The sequence below is a fragment of the Canis lupus genome, chromosome 25 (assembly GCF_011100685.1).
Source record: "Canis lupus familiaris isolate Mischka breed German Shepherd chromosome 25, alternate assembly UU_Cfam_GSD_1.0, whole genome shotgun sequence".
In the NCBI taxonomy this organism is placed as follows: domain Eukaryota; kingdom Metazoa; phylum Chordata; class Mammalia; order Carnivora; family Canidae; genus Canis; species Canis lupus.
In genome coordinates, this window is record NC_049246.1 from 47,972,030 (window position 1) to 47,979,735 (window position 7,706).

Consider the following 7,706-nt stretch of genomic DNA (forward strand, 5'->3'; position numbering starts at 1 on the left):
AGGGGAAATGACCCCCCATAACTGTATGATCTGTAATAGCAGTGTTTCCTCAAGCTTCCAGATTTGAGGTGAGATCTTGGGATGTGGCAAGTGTTGTTCCAGTTCGGGGGACACCCAGCAAGGACAATCGTGCTCTGGAACCACTGGGTTTGAATGGATGAATCAATCAATGAGAATGAATGAATGAATAACAGGCGGCCCACAGCACTGCACACTCAGGACTAGGCTAGAAAGATCTTTTCACAGCTCTGTGATGTCTGGATCTTTCCTGTTTCCCTATAACTTGGGCCTCTGGGATCCAACAGTGCTTTTCAGCAAAAAGCACTTCCAGTCAAGTGGGAAGCAAGCGCCCTGCCCCTGCGGATGACGCCACTTATCAGCGGGGTGGGGACCTTCGAGAAGCAATCTCTCCTGCAATCCATTTTTGCTGGCAGGGATGTCTCAGTATTAATTCTGCAAAAAAGAAAATTGCTGTGTTTGGCAGACGTCTCCCCAAACCTGAACGCTAAAGACTAAATAACTGTTATCGACAGTGACGTTGCTCAGTTCCTGGGAATACTTTTCATCACTAACCACCACCCCCCCGGCAGATCCCAGCAGACGCCCCCCATCCCGGGGGGGGGCAGGAGCAGAGAGGCAGAGGGTCTTTTTTTTCCTGCGAGGGGGCCTCTTTAGAGCTGAGACTGATCATGAGCGACACCTGCTCCCCATTTTCTGGGATACACGACTCTCCCAAACTGCTGGAAGCATGACAGCAAAATAGGGTTCACCCTCTTCTAAATTTCCAATGACACTTGCTGTCAATACGAGGAGTTCTGGCCAACGGCTGGCCCAGGCTCCTGGATAAACAGCCATGAACCTGAGCAAGGGCAGCAACACAACAAATCCAACACACACTGAGATTTGGATTTAGAGAGGTGACATTTCTTGATTACTAATCCACCCCTGAAGGCACCATTCGCTGGATTTGGGGGAAAAAGAGCTAAACGGTCATTCTCTTTTAGTGCTCACTCCCATCCGATAACTTCAAAACTTGCCTTGTCTGCCGTGGAGCAAACACAAGAGCCTGTGTTTCTCGGCAGCTCCCTCTCCGCCTTCCCCTCTGTGACGTCCCTCCCTGGGCAGGGGAGCAGGGCGGCCTGCGAGCTCGTGCTGGGAGTGAACCGTTAAGGTACCTGCATGTGGAACTTTCTGGCAGACGATGACCTCGGTCCCTGGCTGCTGCTGGCCTCGCTGGCATTTCCAGCTCACCATGCAGGTGTGAAGGGCAGTGCGGCCCGCCAGGGTCCGGCCGCGCTCTCACGATGCCTGCTGGCGACCTCAGCAGGTGCCCGGGAAGCTCCAAGACCCCGGTTCCCATTTTCGGACTTTGGCTAGAGAACAACCGGGGTGCAGCAACAGAGGCCAGTCCTGGGGTGCCCCAGGTGCGTGGGGGAAATGTGGCCTTGGACAGGCTGAACGAAGAGACCATCCCGCAAGACCAAGGACCCAGGGGCCAGCGGTGTTCTTGCCGGAGAGCAGCGGTTCTCAAAGTGTGGTCCCTGAGGCAGTAGCATCAGCATCACGCGGCGGGTCAGTGCCGAGTCGGAGTCAGGAGGCTGTGAGCGCGGGGGTGTGAGGCGGTCCTGCAGGGGACTCTGCTGCACTCCGCAGGGGGGCCAATGAGGCAAACCCGCCTTCCTGGGTAGTAATGAGCGGGGAAAGTAGGAACCTGTGGTCAGTTACTTTGTCTCTTTGATTTTTGTTTTTAGGTTCAGAACCTGTGTTTCATCGACTTGGAGAACCACACAGCAAGGGGACAAGTTTTGATCAAACGCTTTTCTGCTCCTCACGCTCTGCTGAATGTCACCGGGGTCAGGAACTGTGGCATTAAACACTCGCCTACTGTTGGTCCAGACCTGCGGCCCGGGGAGAGGAGGGTGGAGGGGAGGTGTCAGGCCCAGCCCAGGAAGGGAGGTGAGTGACCCTACAGAGGCCAGGCGTCCAGAGAGGTGGGGCTGGGATGGAATCTATAAATCCCTTTCCAGAAAGTCCAAACGCCCCATGTGTTATAAATGAACATGCCTTTTTCATGACAGAAAGCCTCTCCTTGAGCCGGAGGGTGAGAAGGTCAGAGAGAGGAGAGTTGGTTGTTGAAATTTGTGTCTTTCCAAAGCACGCTGTCAGCATTTTGGGGCAGTTCCTGAAGGCTGGTCTCCACCCCAGCCAAGGCCAGCTCCTAGCCTGGGTTTTCAGAGCAGGTTCAGTCCGGTTCCTGCCCCTTTGTCTCCAGGCTGGGAGCCCACCGAGGAGCCCACTTACCTGTCCCTGCTCGGTGCCCTGAACTGGGTTCCCACCCCGTGGGCCTCCTCGGCCCCTCCACTGGAGAGGAGGGCAGGCCTCTGTGCCCATTTGTCCTGGCAGGGACAGTGGGGCTGTAGCTGTCCTTGACTGTCTGAGATGAGGGATGCTCCCCAGCTCGGCACCATCAGGGATTCCTCCCAGCTCCTTCAAGAGGAGCTTTAGCTCTAATTCCTTTTGCAAACAAACAAACAAACAACCCACAAAGTTTTGCAAGTCAGCTTCTATATAAGCGTTAGGTATTTATGAGGATTTAGGAAACGGATGATCTGTCCAGAAGTAGGTGCATCTGGCTGTGCTGTGTCCCTTCAGATCCTGACCTGGGGAGAATTTGAGGAGGCTGGGAACCTGGCACCACAAGACCCAAGATTTGCTTTGCAAAAGAAACCACCCTATCAGTGTGGTTTTCTTACAGATTGAAGCCAATCTACCCACGCTTCCTCTCCAGGCCCTCTGAGCAGGTGTGCAGTGTTGTATGATACTCAGCTGGAGTCACATGCATCCTCTAGGGGAGGAGTTGACCAAGCTACCTCCCCAGCAGCCCACCGCCCTCCCCAGCCTCCCCTAACAAGCTTAGGCCCATTGACTTTGGCTCCAAGACTAGGTACAGGAGACATATGAAGCTTCCAGATTGTCAAAGAGTTTATCATGCTGCCCAAGTCCCAAGAAACTTGCTAGCACCTGCTAGCACCCAGGCCTCAGGATTTGAGTGTGGGCCCCAGTCCCCACAGGTGGCCTCTCTGAGGCTGCAGCCTACCTGCTGGGCCTGCTTCCCTTCACCAGTGGGACACTGGGACCCTGGCTTATTGGGGCCTCCAGCCGAAGGGAGGTGCCAGCCACAGCCTCGCATCACAGGAAGTCCCCAGGCGCCCTGGCCTGACCCCAACCCTTGTGTGCTCCCTGTCCCTGCAGAGAAGGTAAATCTAGCTCTTCCTGTAACAGTCCCCTCTGTGAAAACCCCACCTATTCAGAACACAATGTGTTCTCAAAGTCTGTGCTTGCCTATTCTCTGCAGACTCCCCAGGATGTAACTGTGGATAAAAAGATTATTTATTTTACTCAGTGTTGAGCCATTTATTATATTAAAACAAACATCTATTACTTAATAGGACAAAAGTGCACACATTTTAAAGATAAAATCGAGGCAATTTCAGCCCCTAGTAGCCTGCCACCGGTTATTCCCATGGCCCCTGGAACCACTCTCATGCTTTGCAGATGGAATAATCGGGGTGGAAATGTCAGAGCTGTGAGCCTACAGGGATCAAAATACATGCAGGAACCATCCTCCGCCCTTTAAGACCACCTTTATTGAGCCGACCACAGTTGGGGCTCCTGCCGCTGGCCTCGCCCTCCTCTCCCGGCTTCCCCCTCACACCCTTCTCCTTCTTTTCTGCCTTGGTTCCCTCAGGAAAGAGCTAAGCCTTCGCGGCCTTCACCTTCCTGGAGGGCAAACAAAGCTCCGGACGCTGCCTTGACTTTATCGGACTGAAAACTTTTTTCTGTATCAGAAGTGTTTCTCTCCAGGAAGGCGAATGAGCTCAAAATTGGCTGGGCCAGGCTGACACATCCTTTCAGCAAAATCCTAACTCTGTCTTTTTGTGAATACCGGCTGGGCCGGGTGGGGTGGCGATGCTCAACCAGGGAAGGCTGATGGCTGAGGCAGCCTCTGAACCTCTGCATGAGCTGGCCTGCAAGACTGTTCCTCGGCCTTCTTCCCCACCCCATCGCCAGGAAAGGTCTGCTCCTCTTCCCTCTGGGGCCGCTGTACCGCCCTCCACTCCGTGCGGTGGCCTTGAGCGTCCTGCAGAGAGCCTGCACCCCTGGGACTTTGGGCCACTTCTTGGCCCAGCCAAGTGCAACACTGATGGTGAGCTCTAACCCAGAAGCTCCCCAAATTATTCAGTGTGCAGGCTTGCATCTGAGTCTCCAGGTGGTGGTGCTGGGGACTTGTTACAGCACGGACAGCTGAGCTACGCCCCCAGAGCTTTGGAGTTAGTGGGTCCAGGGTGAGGCCTGAGAGCTTGCATTTCTGACACGCGGGTCTTCTCTGTAGCTGGTTCTCGGGGACCACCCTTTAGAACCACTGTGGCAGCCGTCACTACTCAAATGTGGTCCATGGGCCAGCATCAGCATCACCTGGGAGCTTGTTAGAAATGCAGTGTTGGAAAAAAATAAAAAAAAGAAAGAAGAAAGAAAGAAAAAGAAAGAAAGAAAGAAAGAAAGAAAGAAAGAAAGAAAGAAAGAAAGAAAGAAAGAAAGAAAGAAAGAAAGAAAGAAAGAAAAAGAAAGAAATGCAGTGTTGGGCCCTATCCCAGAAGGACTGAACCAGAATCTGCATTTCAACAAGATACCAGAGGATTTGGGTGTACATTAAAGTTTGCAAAGCACTGCTCCAAATGATGTTCTTGGAGGACAAGTCCTTCCTTTTTTTTCTGGATATTCCCAGGCTCTAGTAAAGGAATGAGTGAGGCTGGGGTGTGGGGCTGGGGCAAGCACGCTAGCTTGAGAGAAAACCCAATCGTGAATGCGCATGCCTACCATAGCGCGTATCTACTGACCCACAGCGGGTTCCTGGGCACTTGGAAGAAAAACCCATTAGCATCTTCCACAACCCATGAGGTTCTGGAATCTCATGAAGATGTACCATCATTTTGGCGCCCAGGTGGTCTAAGTAGAATTCAAACTTGGGATTAGCCAAGGGAGGGTTTTGGCAGGTGTGTTTCCACATCTCCCTTTCCGGAAAGAAGGAAGTGTGGGGAAAGACCTTGCAAACCACCTGGGCGTCGGCTCCTGGGACCTCATGGAATGGACCGCCAGACATGGGGCTCAGTTGGCCGTCAACGACTTCTCCATCACTCTGGGGTTGCCGTCAGAAGTTTTTAAACCTACAAGCATCTTCTTCCCCGAGCTCCAGGACTGATAATCCCCAGACTGGAAACGCGGTGGTGTGTGTGATGATCTTCAGACTCACCTCCACGCCCACTCCTGATTACTTGCTGCACGAAACCCTGCTCTCCCGGGCGAGTGAGGGCTGCCTTCGACAACTCAAGAGATGGATGACGTACAAGACAGATTAGCGCATCCGGCAGATGAGGCCCAGCGTTGGGTGATGATGAACGTTTTCATTTGGGCAGAGGTAACAAAATCCTCCTCGCTCCCCAAAAGGAATATTCCACGAGGAAGGAGCGCAGTGATTTCACGTCGCTGGCCTGCAGTGAAGGAAGGAGGAGCTCAGCTTGATAGAAAAGTGGGATGGCCAAGAGTTGCCCAGAAAATACCTTGTAAAAACACGGGTAAGGCAATTTCAAGAGCCCCGTTATTATGTGTCAGGTTCCTGATAGAGCCCCGAGTGCTCGCACAGCCAGGACGGGGGGCAGAGGGGAGCCGAGGGGGTGCGGAGTGGGCCCTCCTTCCTCCGAGCCTATGAATCCTGCAAACGTGGTGGAGGCTCACGTTCACATTCCTCTGATCTCTTTCCTCCCCCAATATTGTCCCCAGGTTTTTTTTCTTTTTTTTCCTGAAATGTGAGTTTTTAGAACAGAATGTAGGCGGAGGGGATTATCAGACAGGAAGGTACTTCTGGTTTCCCACATAAGAGGCTGTGATTTGGCTCCGGCTTAAAATTCTCCGCTCCCTCTTGCCAGCCCACCAGCCCAGGAGGAGCTTGCTCCGAGCTTGACGAAGCCCAGGCCTGCGTTGGAAACATCTGCCTCTTGCCCTTTGTCTTCCTCAAAGCCACAGGGGACCGTGTGGGACTGCGCAGGTATAGGGTCAGTCGTGTCCCTGGGGTTGGAGCAGGAGAGGTAGAGTCAGGAACATGCCCCACTTCGCTTCTTATTCAAGCTCACTCTGGGGTCCTGAGTGAGGGGTGGCTGAGCGGGGTCCATTGTTGCTTCCAAAATGTGATCCTTTTGTCTTCCAAAGGAGAAGGAATTTGCCCAAGGTCAAGGGGATGTGTCCTGTTGGACCCCATCTTTCCTCTACCTTTCCCTTTCTCCTGCTCCTGCCCCCCTACCTTTAAAACCCCCTCAGCCAGTGGCTTTGAAGGGTACAAAGTGCTTCACTCAGGACAAGGGACCCATGGGGCAAAGTCTCTGTGCTTTGGGGGCGTTATATCCTTGGGGTCAGGCATGGCCTTCAAAGTTCACTCCCCACACTAGCCTTCTCCTGGTTGAGCTTCACTCCAACCTCCACAGAAGACCTGGGCCACTGAGGAAGTGACGGCTCTGCATTGGCCTAGGTCAACCCCTCCTGGTAAGAATGTGGGTCACATACCCACCAGCATCGTAGCCAGCAGCCCCCGGTTCTGCCCACAGACCCACAAGCAAGCGCCACCTTTCCCGGGTCAGGTCCCTGGAGCCCTGCCCCACATTAATCTAATCTAGGTCTTGCTTAACCCCCAGAGGTCCTCCCAGTCTACGTCACCAGCTTTGCAGAGGCCGTGAACTACCCATTTCTCTCCCTCACGACCTTGGGCCAGGGCTGGCCTCCAGCCTTGCGTCCTGACAACGTGGCTGTTATCCCATTAACACCTTCTCTCCTCATTCCGGACTTGGGGGGCCGTTCCTCAAACAGCAGACGATTCTAGGTCGGGCTCCTCATGCCCACCGCACACGCCTGCCTGACACTATTGTAGCAGAACTCTTCTATCTGGATTATGGGCTGGAAAACCTCAAGGTTGAGAAGTGATGGCTTTTTTCCAAAATCAGAAAACAGGTGGAAGAAAGATGGATAGGCTGAGTGAGATAAGTCAATCGGAGAAGGACCAACATTATATGGTCTCATTCATTTGGAGGATATAAAAATTAGTGAAAGGGAATAAAGGGGAAAGGAGAGAAAATGAGTGAAAATATCAGTGAGGGTGACAAACCATGAGAGCCTCCTAACTCTGGGAAACGAACGAGGGGCAGTGGAAGGGGAGGAGGGCGGGGGGTGGGGGTGACTGGGTGACGGGCACTGAGGGGGGCAATTGGCGGGATGAGCACTGGGTGTTATGCTATGTGTTGGCAAATTGAACTCCAATAAAAATTTGTTTTTTAAAAGATGGGTAGGATTTCAGAGATGATTTGCAGGAAGAATCATATAACAGGGGAGAAGGCAGGAGAGAGAGCGAGGTGAGAGGGAGGGCGAGACGGAGACAGAGGGAAGAGTGGGACAGGTTTGCCCACGTGCGGCTCTGTTCAGAACAGAGGTGATAACTGAATTCCTGCCTCCCGGAATCTATCCAGCCGGGACTCACCCGGGTGAAAGCCCCAGGCTGGGGAAGGACAAGTGTGGACATCAGGACTCTCATGAAAGCTCCCGAACCTTCATGACCAATAAACTGTTCCAGGCTTCTAAACAATAAGACTATATCTCTGGGGCGC

The 7,706-nt window shown here is 53.1% G+C and overlaps 1 long non-coding RNA gene across 1 annotated transcript; it reads left to right on the forward strand.

Annotated features, from left to right (window-relative positions):
- The first annotated feature begins 440 nt into the window (after positions 1-440).
- LOC119865864 lies at positions 441-3,398 on the forward strand. Its single transcript, XR_005378288.1, has 2 exons — positions 441-1,572; positions 1,752-3,398. It is a non-coding gene; the product is annotated as an uncharacterized LOC119865864 (long non-coding RNA).
- Positions 3,399-7,706: the final 4,308 nt, after the last annotated feature.